The sequence below is a fragment of the Lynx canadensis genome, chromosome A1 (assembly GCF_007474595.2).
Source record: "Lynx canadensis isolate LIC74 chromosome A1, mLynCan4.pri.v2, whole genome shotgun sequence".
In the NCBI taxonomy this organism is placed as follows: Eukaryota; Metazoa; Chordata; class Mammalia; order Carnivora; family Felidae; genus Lynx; species Lynx canadensis.
Genome location: NC_044303.2, coordinates 115,811,012 through 115,824,099, shown reverse-complemented (window position 1 = coordinate 115,824,099; position 13,088 = coordinate 115,811,012). Strand labels below are relative to the sequence as shown.

The 13,088-nt window shown below is 58.7% G+C and overlaps 1 protein-coding gene across 3 annotated transcripts in view; it reads right to left on the bottom strand.

The window, feature by feature from the left end:
• The window catches only part of CXXC5 (CXXC finger protein 5), a 34,940-nt gene extending 22,551 nt beyond the window's left edge, over nucleotides 1-12,389 (bottom strand). For 2 of the 3 annotated variants that reach the window (XM_030319463.1, XM_030319481.1), the window contains exon 1: nucleotides 11,743-11,805. The gene's annotated coding sequence lies outside the window, so the exon portion shown is untranslated. Of the gene's footprint in view, nucleotides 1-11,742; nucleotides 11,806-11,905 lie in introns of those variants that run through there. The other variant, XM_030319473.1, reaches the window with a different exon arrangement.
• Nucleotides 12,390-13,088: the final 699 nt, after the last annotated feature.

Genomic DNA, 13,088 nt, shown 5'->3' with positions numbered 1-13,088 from the left:
CCGCCCAGCCAGTGGGTGGGTGGGTGGGGGGAGGATATTTCTGTCCAGACTAAATGCAGCTCCAGGCCTCTGTCTGTCCCCCCACTGACAGCTGCTCCCAGGGGCCCCCTGGCTCTGCAGGACTAAATATAGTCCCCCCACCCCAGCAAACCCCCAATGTTCACCTCTTCCCCATTGGCCCCACCCACATGAGGGTAGAGAGAAGGCTGGGGAGCCCACCGTGTGATCTTGGGCCAGTGTAGCCCCCTCTCTGAGTTCTCAGATATGAAACATCAAGTATTACTCAACTCTAGGCCCTAACATGCCTAATAGGCACTACTGGAGAGCAGACCCCAAAGGGGACTAAATTGGGGTCTCTGTCCAGGGAAAGAAGGGCCAAGTTCCCCTCATCCAAGTGACTCCAACCTGCTTTCGCAAAAGAATGTCTGGGGGAAGCCCCTCCCCAGCACCCCAAGTACCTGTAAGCTTATAAACATGGCCCCTTCCACCCAGCCTGTTCCTTGCCCAGACTGGGCAATACCAGGCTCCTCCAATCTGCCCCAGCCGGACCCTGGCCAGGAAACAAGTTGGGCCAGGCTTGGGGGCAGGGGGGTTGGTGGCGGGGGTACATGGGAGCATAACAGCTGCTATTTCCTGGAGGCCAGAGTCGGGCACAACCCGGATTCCTGCCTGGCTCCACACTTCACCAGACAGCTTCTCCCAGGCTCCAACACTCAACATGGCACCCCCTTCCCCAGTGTCAGCACCATATCAGACCCTAGCAAGGGTCATAGTCTCACTGCACTGGTACAGGCAGGAAGACAGTGCCTGACATACCTTCTGGTTTGGGGCTGGGGAAAACAGTGGTCTCTGCAGGGTTCAACAGGCGGGGGAGGCACCCCCACCTTCCCTCCCTGCCTGCCTGCCCACCCGGCTGCTTCCCCCAGCCCCACACGCACCAAATTCCCCACATGCCTGTCTGTCTCTGACAGCTCGCACAAATACTTGGCTGCACGGGCACCCGCTGTTCTGAGCCCACTGCGCCTCCTCCCCTGCCTTCCCCAGGGGGCTCTGCAGACACAGCCAGGGATGGGAGGTGGCCAGAGCCAAGAAGCTTGGTGGGCAGTGTGTGTGTGTGTGTGTGTGTGTGTGTGTGTGTGTGTGTGTGTGTTGGGGGGGGGGCGGGTGAGGCAAAGGCAGGGGGGACCAGTCTCAATTCCAAAGCACTTCCCCCAGGCCCCAAGCCTGGGGTACACAGGGACCTGGGAGGCCACTGTGAGCCAGCTCTGGCTGGGCGGCAGCTGCTGACGCCCCCACTGCCCCCCGGAACCTCCCAGGAGGACCTTCCGGAGGCCTCCCACTTGCCTCAGCCGATGAAACAGCATCTGCCACCCCCGCGGCGGCAGCTCAGGACAGGGCGGAGGGCACCACGAGGCCCCTGGGGAAGGCTTTGAAATCTGGACTATGGCCCGGCCCCTCCTGGCAGCCCTGGCCCTCCCACCACAGGCCCAGTTTCAGAGCATGGTGGGGGGTGCGTTCCAGCCCTCCCGCAGTGCGAGGGGCACACCCGCCCAGCTGCCAGGCCAGGGACATCTCCACTCAGACTGGCTGGGGGGCTTTGTTTGCCCCCATCTACTCGCCTTCCTGCTTGCCTTGCCTCCCTCCCAGGAGACCGGTGGAGGAAACGCTTCCTGAGAATGGCTGGGATTTTCCGCTGGACATTGCCTTGCTGGCAGGCTCCTTATCTCCCCCCTACCTCATTCCTTCTCCTAGAGCCACCCCTTCAGCCAAATCATACTCCCGCCCCATGTCTGCAGCCAAAGAGACCCCCGCCCTGCCCCACCACTCTGCTACTTGCCTCAGCATTCCCAGTATGCACCTTATCCAGCACATACCCAGGTAGAGTTGACAGTGAATAAGACCTCATTGAATAACATCCTCCATTTTGCAGATGGGTATACTGAGGTCAAGAGAGAGCCCAGTGACCTAAGCCTCCCATCCAGTGCTCTTCCTTTTACCACCCACCACACTTTCTGCCCCAGGAACCAATTCAGCACCAATTCAGACTATAGGAGGCATTAGGGTGACTGACTCCAAGCAGAACTTCTCAATGCTCCGGGTCCGAACGCCCAGCTGGCTGTTCCAAGCTGGTCTCCCAGCACTCTCGAGGCATCATGGTGATCTTGAAAAGAGCCCCAAATTCATTGCCTTTGTGACGCTAGACTCTGGGGTAGAGCCTCCTCTCCCCATTGCACAGATGGGGCTGCTGAGGCCCCCAGGGGAGGGGGGAGCTGCAGGCGGCCATGAATCAGAGGGGGAGCTGGGAAGCCGCCCGGCCCTGCCGGCTGTCGCTGGAAGCAACAGCCGGCATTTCCTCCTCACACTGGTGCCTCGGGAAGCGTGGGCAGCAGGCGGGTGGGCAGCGGGTGGGTGGGCACCGCCACAAGGACCCCTCCTGTGCCTACAGGCCAGCCGCACCCCCTTGCTGCCTGACTGGGCCCACACAGCCCACTCCCCATGCCAGCCCAGATCTCCAAAGAGGGGTAGATCAGAGACAGACCTGGGTTTCTGTCTCAGGTACATACTCATGTCACTTGAGGGCACCACAGGGAAGCCCCTCCTCTCAGATCCTCACTGTCCCCTAGCGTCAAACAAGATTGAAACATGACCATTCACGCTTCCTTTGCAGTAAAACTCATGGTTCTGTGATTCTAGAATCCCAACACGACAAGAATCCTGAAAAGAATCCCTCCGCTCCAAGCATTCTGATTCTAAATTCCTGTGACTAAAAATTCTAGGCCACCAAGATCTTCCACTCCCAGGAAGAAAGGGGGCCAAGCCCACTCTCAACTGGAGTTATGGACCCAGCTAACCAAGACCCCATCTAGCTTTGGAGAAGGTGGGTCATGCAGAAGGGGTGGGTCTCTCCCATCAGGATCAACAGGAACTGGAAAGGCGGTGGGGATGGGGGGGGGGCGGCTATGGGCCAGGAGATAGAGCCAATCTAGTCCTGGAAGACAGGCCACCCCCTCATGGCACACACAGCCACTGACACTGCAGATGTCAGGAAGCCCAGCTCTGACAAGAGTGGGTAGCTAGAGGTTTGTGAACCTGCACCTCCACCCTGCAGCTCAGAGGGAGGACAAGGCGTCAGGTCAGGGCTAGTCTCCCTGCTTCTCAGGTTCCAAGCCAAGCTCCACGCTTAATCTTCCTGTCTTCACCACCCACTGCTTCCTCCCTTCCACCACAGTCCCCTCACCTCTCAGGCTCCCTAGGCCAGTCCCAGACCAGGCCAGCTGAAAGCCAGTGAGGACAAAGCCTCCCAAGCCCATTTGACAGATGGAAAAACCGAGATCTTGGCAGAAGACATGACCTGCACCAAGGGCTAGGCCCCAGCAGCCTACTGGTCTCTGGCCACATTTCTCAGCCCCTCCCCCCATTCCACTTCTCAGAATCCTCTACTGGGACAGTTGATCTCCACATAGCAGTCCAATCGCCAGCACAACCACATCTCCCACCCAGTGTCCCTTGAGAGCACTCATTCCCACTGAATCATCTGATCATTCATTAATTCATTTGTCCAACTGGCCAATCGCCCCCCGCCACACACACACCACGTCAGGCCCCCTGGCCAGGGTATGAGGGCCCCAAGAAGGAGTGCAAGGCTTCTAGTCAACAAACACAGGGAGTGCCTGCTGTATGCCAGGCAGTGTGGACAGTGCAGTAAACATGCAGACCAACCGTGTCTATTCTCATGGTGTTCACAGCCAGTCAAGAGCTGTGCCAGGACCCAACCCCAAGTGGCAAGTCCTGGGGCAAGTAACAAACTGTCCAGCCTCAGTTTCCTCAACTGTATACTGGGATGCTAACAGCATCCAACCACTGGGCTACTGTGAGGACTAAAGAAAGCCATTAACACAGTGCCTGCCCCAGTAAGGGTTTAGGATGTTAGCCATTGCCATTACCATTGTGGAAACTTTATTTATTATTATTATTATTATTATTATTATTGTTATTATTATAGTAATAATGGGGGGATAGCAATTGATTACAGCAGAAGCTAAAGCTCTTCCATTACTTAGCTGGTGCCAGACACTGGGGGTACAAGGAATCACTGCCATATCCCATTGCATGGCTGGCAAGGCGCGGGCTCACAAAACCCCATGAGCATCTGATGAATGAGGGAATCAATGACAGGAGGCATGGCCCTGCCTCCAAGGAAGGTATAATCTAGCATGTGTTCATATGTGTTGCACATGTATGTCCAAGCACTCAGGTGTGCACACAGATGTCTATGTGAGAAACCCGGGAGGTCTAGCAGAGGGCACATTACGTGGGAGGGGAAGAGCAGTGCACAGAACACAGCTGCTCAAAGCTGCCCCAGGCCCCAACCCACCCTACCCCTGCCAGCATTGCTGAGCAGCAGAGCTGAGGGCACTGTGGCAAGATCAGGGACCAGGCCTGGTGGGGAGAGCCCCAGAAAGATGCTTTGCATAGTTCTGGCCACCAGATTACAGGCCTAAGCTAGGCCCCTGGGTGGGGGTGTGGGGCTACCAGGTGCTGCGCCCCATAGGAATCAGGCCCTAGCACCCGCACTTTGCGTCTGTACTGGCATGGCACACGAGTGTTCCTGCTGGCAGGCCAGGCGAGTCCAAGGAGGTCAGAAGAGGTCACAGGGAAGGGAGGGAGCGGTGGGACCAAGGGCTACGTGGGGTCTGCTGGACAGGGGAGGGTGGGTACAGGGCTCCCCCAGGGCCACCGGGCAGGCCTGGCTCTGCCCTGCTGGGGCCGGCAGCTGGAGGGGAGTAAATATAGCGCGGGGCGTCCCAGCCACATTCCTGGGAGGCCAGCACGGCCCGCCTGCCCGCCGCTCTAGGCAGAGCGCAGCAGCCAGGGCCCAGAACTGCCACTGCCCTCTTCCCAAACAAACAGAAAAATAAATAAAACCAGCTCTCACGCCCAGCACAGCTAGGGGGAGGGGGCAGGAAGGGGTGGACAGGGGAGCAGGCAGACGGACCAGTTGCCACGGTTTCTGTTCCGCTGAGGAGGAGGCCAACAAAAGAGGAAAATGGAGGAAAAGGGCAGGGAGATGGTCAGAGATGTCAGAGAAGGGGAGACGATGTGTATGAGGTGGAAGGTGTGACAAGTAGAGGTGTGGGGAGACAAGTCAGGAGGGGTACAGAAGGTGTTGGGGCTAGTTGGGGGAACGGGAAGGCAGCCTCTTGGGGTCAGTAATTCAGCAACTCAGCGACAGGGATGCCCCAAGGGGGGAAGCAGACAGACAAAGGGGGCTAGGGCAGGGGGCTTGCTCCACAGGCCATGAAATATTAAAGAACCTAGGCCAGTGAGTGACAGAGGTCATAGAAATAAGAAGACTAGCCAGGGAGATCCTGGGACCCTGCAGCAGAGGGCTCCTGACCCCCTATCCACACCCCATCCCTCTCCACCACCTCCGGCAGAGCCAGTCTCCCCAACTCTCCTGCTGTGGCTCCTTTCTGTCTTTCTATCCAAAGGGACCAGGCTGAGGGTGGGAGGGGCCGTGGGGATGAGTGATGGCAGGGGACCTTAGCGGTTCCCTCTTCCCTGTGGCTGATCTGTGTGCAGTCGGCCTTCCAGAGCTGCCAGCTACCCGAGCAAGAAGGCCAGGAGGCCTGTCAGCACAGCCGCTGCCACGGGTGCCTCCTGGGGAAGGAGAGGGTAGACATCCAGCTTCCCCTTTACAGAAAAAAATCAGCCAAGCCACCACTTTCCACAGAGACCAGCGGGGAGGGAAGTCCATGCCTCACAGCTCAGCTGAGCCAGCGAGTAAACGAGTGAGCAAGCCAGCAGGTCATCCCCTAGCCCTCCCACCCCACCCGGGCCTCATGACCTTGGCCAGTCCCCCTGTCCCTGCGCCTGAGCCTTCACCAGTCCCACACCACCCTAGGCTTGGTGTGCTGAAAGAAAAAGGAAGGTAACCAATATGGTGAAAACCTGCTGGGGCAGGCAGCTGGGGCCAAGCATCTGCATGCAGATAGCCCTCCTGTGTGTTCTAGGAGGTCAGGCCTATTACCAGTCCCATTTTACAGATGGGGAAGAGAAACCCAGAGAGGCAAAGTGATGTGCTCAACGTCATACACCTGGTAATGAGCAGAATGGAAACGGAAATGCTATGTGTGAGCCACCAACTCTTTTCTTCCTTTTCACTAGGGGTATGAAGCCCTTGTCACCAGGAAAGCCAACTTTTATTGCATGCTGTGGGTTAGCTACTGGTGCTGGGCACTGACCAACTATCCTTGTGTCCATCTGAAAATGGCCTTGTGAGGCAGGCACTCTTATTATCCCATTTCAGGGATAAGGAAACTGAGGATCACAGAGAACACAACTCCCCAAAGGTCATATACCCAGCTAGACAGTGGCGTGGCCAAGATTTGGAACGAGGTGTGACTCCAGAGCCAGTGCTCAAACACACTTGTCTGGGTGAGGTCAGAGTCTCCCTTGAGACCAGGGAGGAAGTTAAGAGGACCCAGTAGAGAAGAGCTCAGTGGTCCTACTGACCTCCAGAACAGACACCAATGAAAGGTCAAAAACAAGGTCACGACTACTGTGCCAGAGGGTGACCAGCAACTGCTCTGGAAACAGAACACGAGCAGAGCCTGTGGGGACACGGGGTGAGGGCAGTGTGTAGGGGCCTGGCCCAGAGTGATGTCTGGTCTACCTAGAGCCCATGTACCAGTAACACAAGCCCCTCCCCCAGCATGGGAATACTGAGGCTAGTCCAAAGAAGGCCAACAGAGCTGTCCTGTCGGCCCCCAAGGTTCCAACCTGCACCCCAGGGCCAGTGTGCCAGCAACTAATCACACCCTCTAAGAGCCCCTGGTGCGGGCAGGAGCAGGGCAGGATCCCCTCCCTCTCTCCCAGGCCCTGCGAGCCCAGAGGGAGGCCAGCATCAGAGGCAGGAAATGAAGAAGAATTTGCGATCTAATTGAGCTGGCGGGGGATTAGGCGGCAGAATGCAATTACAGGGACTGGAGCAGGGCCAGGGGCACTGACACCCCAAGATGTGGCCTGGCCCAGGTGACTGGGCCCAGCCAGTCTCTGGCAAAAGACACCCTACTGTGGAGGGAAGGTCGGGTAGGCAAGGATCAGGCCAGACGGCTCTTAAGGATATAGAGGACTGCAGGGTTCCAGCTCCATGTTTCTCCCAGAAGCAAAAAGTTTTCCTGGGAATTCTCCCCCAGGGAATAGCCCTGTGGCCTCTCACATGGGGAGCAGGCAGCTAGAACACACGTAGAACACATACTTTCACAGACTCTGCTCATGCATGTACACACATGTATTCATGCTTCCAGGAAAGCACCACATATCCATGTTCACTTGCATGGGGACAGACTCCCAACCTGCAGACACACAGCTCTGGCCCTTTGCTGCCACCGGCTCCACCAAAGGGGGGAAAAACAAAACAGAACAAAAAAAAAAAAAAAATACACCCATGACCTTAAAATCCTTTTATTCCCATAATCACAGGCTGCCATCGCCGTGGATACGCGCTGTCACCCCGGCCCCAGCCTGTCTCCCTCCACAGCTTCCAAAACTCCCAGCAGGCAGGCAGACGGGGAGGCTGCCCAGTTACTGCCAGGGAGGGCAGAGGAGGGGAAGGACGGGGTGGGAGAGGTTCAATGCTACACAGACACACACACACACACACACACACACACACACACACACAGCCTCAACCAGAGAGGAAGAGGGAGGGAGAGACTCAGAAAGACAGACTGGCAGACAGATACAGAAAAAGAAAGGAACACAGACACCAGCCACCAAAGACAGACACAGACCACTGCCCGCACAGCTCAGATATGCCCACTCCCAGATTCACATACCACTTTCCCAATTCAGATTCACTACTGAGGGAGTCAGACACCCCCAGATTTACAATACGCAAAACACAGATATACACAAATCACAAGTACACACTCCAAAATTCTAAGCACACACAACTCAGAATATGCACATTCCCAGATTCACAAGGACAAATCCAACTTTCAGATATGTACTCAGATTCACAAACACACATGTACAGATGCAATGCAGACATACACAACTCCTAGATCCACAGATACACATGCCCTGATGCACAAATATACACATGCTCACACTCCCACCCCCCCAAGGCAGGCAGACGGACACACGTTCAACACACAGATTTACAGATACCACATGCCCTGAGTCATAAGCACACACACCACCCAGCTTCCCACATCCCAGACCAACAGACTAGACCCACACAGCCTCATCTAGCAGCTGACACTGCCTTGGGCTTTAGGGGGCAGGTGGAATGGCTGGGAGATTCCTGGGTCTTTGAGGGGGTCAGTCCTTTTTCATTGCCTGTAGCCTGGGAGGTGGGCTCAGTGTTGGGGGGAATGAAGGGGGAAGTAAGAGAAAGAAAAAAAAAAACTTGAGTGGGATATTCTTGTTGGGCAGTAGCGCGTGAGTAACTGGGGAGGCTTTTTGTGGTCTGGTGAGTTCCAGCTATGAGTGAGAGTTTAACTATTAATACACTTAATCAAGGACACTTCACACACACGCGCGCGCACACACACACACACACACACACACACACACACAGAGAGAGAGAGAGAGAGAGAGAGAGAGAGAGAGGGGCTAGGACAGCACCAGGTGGTAGGGATAAGGGAGGGAGAGCACCAGAAAAAAAGGGTGGGAAGCCCCAATCCAGGCCCCAGCGGGTGGGGAAAGAGGGAGGGGCTTCTACCCTGGGCCTGCCTCCCAAGCAGGGGCAGAGTTAGAAAGGTGGGGCTTGACACATAGTAGGTGCTCAAAAAATGTATGTTGGGGCAATGAATGAATAAGTTATTTACATATAGAGAATAGACAATAATAACAGTAATAACAGTAAATGAGCCCTGCCCCATCCCTGGCCAATAAGGCCATGCTCCAGAGCACCAGGACTGGGGAGTTAGTTCTGCCTTAATCGTCACCCCACCAGACAGGGGGCTCCAGGAAAGCAGGCCTGGGTCTGGCTCATCAGTATACCCCCTCATTCCTCCGACCTATCTAGAATCCTTAAAAAGTCAGCTGACCTCAGCTCAGCCCACACCCCTCCCCCCAGAGAGACCCCCATTTCCATTCCACTCTCCCATAAATAGCTAGGTGGGGCTCTAAAGAAGGTGGGGTATTTAATTCTCCGAGGCTTGGTTCTTTATGCAGATACAACCCTGCTTGCCACACTCCTATAAGCCTCAGTTTCATACTTGTCAAATGGGTAGAAGACAGGCAAAAAGCTAGAAAGAGGAATCAAGAGTTGGGGCTTACAGTGGGAACCCATGGAACAGAGGCCTGTGCTGGCCTGGGCCCTGGATGCAGAATCCTCCCCTCCTTCTCCCTTCCCCCACCCGGCCCAGCCCAGGCGGGTGGACATTCCAGGCCTCACGTGATAAAGACGAGGCCGCTGGCCCACGGGTAAGTCAACAGGCTCTGTCGGGGGAGAGATAGGAGGCCCAGGCCAGGGTCACCTGCTGAGCCGGGAAAACAGCCGGGCCCAAATACACACATAAATAAGGCGCCAACCGACAGCCAGCCAGCCAAGGGTCTGTCTTCTGCAGAGGAACCTCTGCCCCCACCTTGGAAAGGGAGGTGGCTTTGGAGAGGGAGCCACAAGGCCGGCTTAGGGGCTTCCCTGGGAGAGCCCCAGCTCATGCCAAGATGAGGTGGGGGTGCTTCTACCAAGCTCCCCAGGGCTGACTGAGAACTCAGACGCCAACCTTCCTCAGCTGTTCCCACCCCTTCCCAGGACAAAAATCACCCCCTCTCCCTCCTCCCCAGGAGAGAACGATTTCCGTTCTGGGAGGGGGGTGACAGCTGCAGAGCGGGCCATTACCCCCCCCCAGCTCCTGCTTGAGTCTCATCCAGGGAAACTGCTAAATCAACACTAGACAGTAGTAGGTAGCACCGACCTCAGTCTCCCCTCATCGCTCTCAAAAAAGGAGTTGGGAGGAGACCTCGGGTACCAGTTCCTGGGGTTCCTGCAGCAGTTGGGACCCAGGATACGGGGTCTTTCGGGAGGGGGCTCACACGAAGCTTAGGCCAGTGCGACCGGTAAAAACATCTAATTGAAATGCTCTCAGTTGCACGGAAGGACACCCCCGCCCCCGCGGGCCGGGGCAGCTGAGGTGGCGCCGGGCGTTCAAATAGCGCTCCAAACAAGTCCGCAGCGACCGCGCACGCAGCCCCCGCCAGGCGGCCCCAGCGGAAAACTTGAAAGGGACTCTGTTTGCCAGCCGCCCGGGGCGGCTCCGGCGGGGGCGAGGGCCGAACGAACACACAAGCCCCCCTCCCCAGCGCTTCCTGAGCAAACGCGGGGGGGCTGGGCCCACCACAAAACCGAGGGCTCCGAACAGCGCCCGCCGCTCAGGGAAAGGCGGAGGTCAAGAAGCTGGCTCGCCGGATCCCGGTTCAGCTCTCCCCCAACACGAAGATGCGACTCGCAGACCACCCAGGATCCTGGGGGCAAAGTAGGGCGCGGCTGCCTTCAGACCCTTGTCTCGGGAGAAAAAGGGAGGTGTGGGTCTTGACGGATGAGTCCCTACAGAACCCCCCAAATCTGCTGCTGCCTCCTTGCAGCCCATGGCACCAGCCCAACTCCGCGCACCCCTTCCGAGCGGGAAAGAAAAGAAAAAAAAAAAAAAAAAGCTATCTTGCTCCCTTATTGGGCGCTTCAGCTCTTCTGACAGGTCCCGGAGGCAGCCCCCCAATTTAAAAACTGGGGTCACTCACTTTCTGTCGATTCTACAAATAAACAAAGCCAGGCGCACCCCGCGCTCCCCGCCGGAAAGCAGCCCATTCCGGGAGAGGACAACTTCCCCCAGCAAGAAAATTAACACATTCTTCTCGCGGCGGTTCAGCCCCTCGCTCTAGGGAAGCAAAGGGGAGGGGGGCTTGGGGCCGAACTTCATGGGTAAATTTGGGGCCAAAGCAGCGAGGCAGGCGCCTGGGACACCCGCCTCCCACACTCCGCAGCTACAGGAACACCCCCAGTCTCCCTCCCTGGCTTTGCACGCTGCTTGGCCACGCGGAGCTCGGGAGACAGGCTGAAAGACTCCCCAAGGCTGGAGAGGACGGGAAAGAGAGGCCTCGGAGAGCGGAGGTTGTGGTGGGGGTTGATACTTAGACGGTAAAAAAGAAGGGGGGAAAAAAAAAAAGGTCAAACTTGATCAGCCCGCCAGGCACCCGGCGGGCAGCGGGGGCGAGGAACCATAGGGGAAATATAGAAGTGGCCGCCGCCCCCTCCAAGTGGAGGGGTGAGACTCAGCCACGCGTGGTCCAGGGCAGCAGTTACTGTAGCCCCCAAAACACAGGGCTGCGAGGGGTCTGAAGGGGGGAGTGCGCGCCGCATATCTCCAATCAGCCGCCCCCGCAGGCGGAGCGCCCGCCCAACACCAAGAGGTGAGGACCCGGGCTCCCGCCGCCCCAGCGCCCTCAAGCTCGAGTACTTGGGGAGGGGACGGTACCCCGCAGGGAGAGCCTCGGTCCCAACCCACGGCGCCCAAACCGCAGTCCCCGACCCTAAAACCCCTCTTTTTGTCTGTACTCAGTGATCTGCGACCGAGCCGACTGCGGCTTGGGGAGGCTTGAGTATAGCAGCGGCCACCGAGCGATCACCGGCGCTAGGGCTCCCAGGCTACAGGGCTCCGCGGCTCAGCCTGCGGGCGCCCCCCGCCCCTCCCAAACACGGACCCCTCCTTTCCCGTCCCTGGCTCTCCGCACCTGAACTTCGGGGGAGCTCGCGCCGCCAAACTTTCCGCCGACTTGCAGCGAACTCCGGCCCCGGCCGCGCACCGGGCCCCGAGGGAGGAGAGGGAGGTAGGCGGGGAAGGGGAGGGGGCCGGCCTCCGGGGGGGTCGGGGGAGGGCCGTGGCCCGACACCTACCGGCTCTCAGAGTCGTCCAAGCCGCCACGGCCGCCGCCGCCGCGAGGCCGAGGGGGAGGGGTGGGGCGGGGAGCTGCGCTCCGCTCTGGGCACCACCGCCGCGGTGCGCTCCGCTCCAGCCGCGCCGCCCGCCGTGCCCGGGTCCGGAGCCGGAGTCACGCCGCCGCGGCTGGCCCGAGGCGGGGAGGGGGGGGAGCCTGCAGCACCTGCCCCTCCTCCCCCTCCCCGCGGCCCAAATTAAAAAACAACAAAAAGCAACTAATCACCCCCGAGCGAAGCGCGGCGCGGCGGGCGGAGGGCGCAGCGTGAGGCGTCCGGACTCAGCAGGCGGCGCGCATGGCTGGGCGCAGGCTGGGCAGGGCTGGGACGCGGGGCCCGGCTTCGGGGGGCAAGGTTCGGCCGCTCTTCTCGCTCGGCTCGGGCGCCTGCTGTTGCCGCCGCCGCCGCCTCTGCTGCCGCCAGTGCCGCCGCCTCTACATCCCCGCTCAGGCTCCGCCGCCTCTGCCGCCGCCGCCGCCGCGCGCCCGCCCGGGCAGGAGCTCTGAACGCTGCCCGGGGGCTGCCGGCAAAACCCGGACCGGACTCGACGCTCCCTCCTCTCCCCCCCCCCCCACCCCGCCCGCCCGCCTCCACCTCAGCTCCCCTCCCTCCTCCCTCCGCCTCCCTCCCAGCGCAGCTCTGGCCACTTGGACGCCGCAGGCTCTGAGGCCGGAGCCGCAGCCACTGCGCCTCGAGCTCCCCACGCTCTGACGAGGTCGGCCCAGGCTCAGCTCCCCAGCGCGCCCCGTCTTCATCTCTTTTTTCCGCAACTTTACAAAAAATAAGAGGACCTTCCCTATTTTGTGACGACCTGGTCTCGACGACCTACCTCGCGGGGAAGTCCGCGGTCCCTCTGCCCCCTTGCCTAAGCACGCCGGAAGCTACCTGGACCAGTAGGGAGGGCTTGGCCTCGCCCCTCAGCTCTGGTGCGCGTAGGGCCTGGAACTCCTAGCCTAGGGCACTTGGAGCTAGACGCCGGTTCAAAGACCCCACCCTTCCCCCAGCACTTTCCGGGACTCAGTAGGCTCTAGTTCCCGGGAAGACTAGGAGAGAAGATTCTTGTCCCCATTTTACAGATGAGGAAAGCGATCTAAGAAAGGACATTTTCTCTCCTACTCCAGCGCCAGTCCAAGCCCTGACTCCT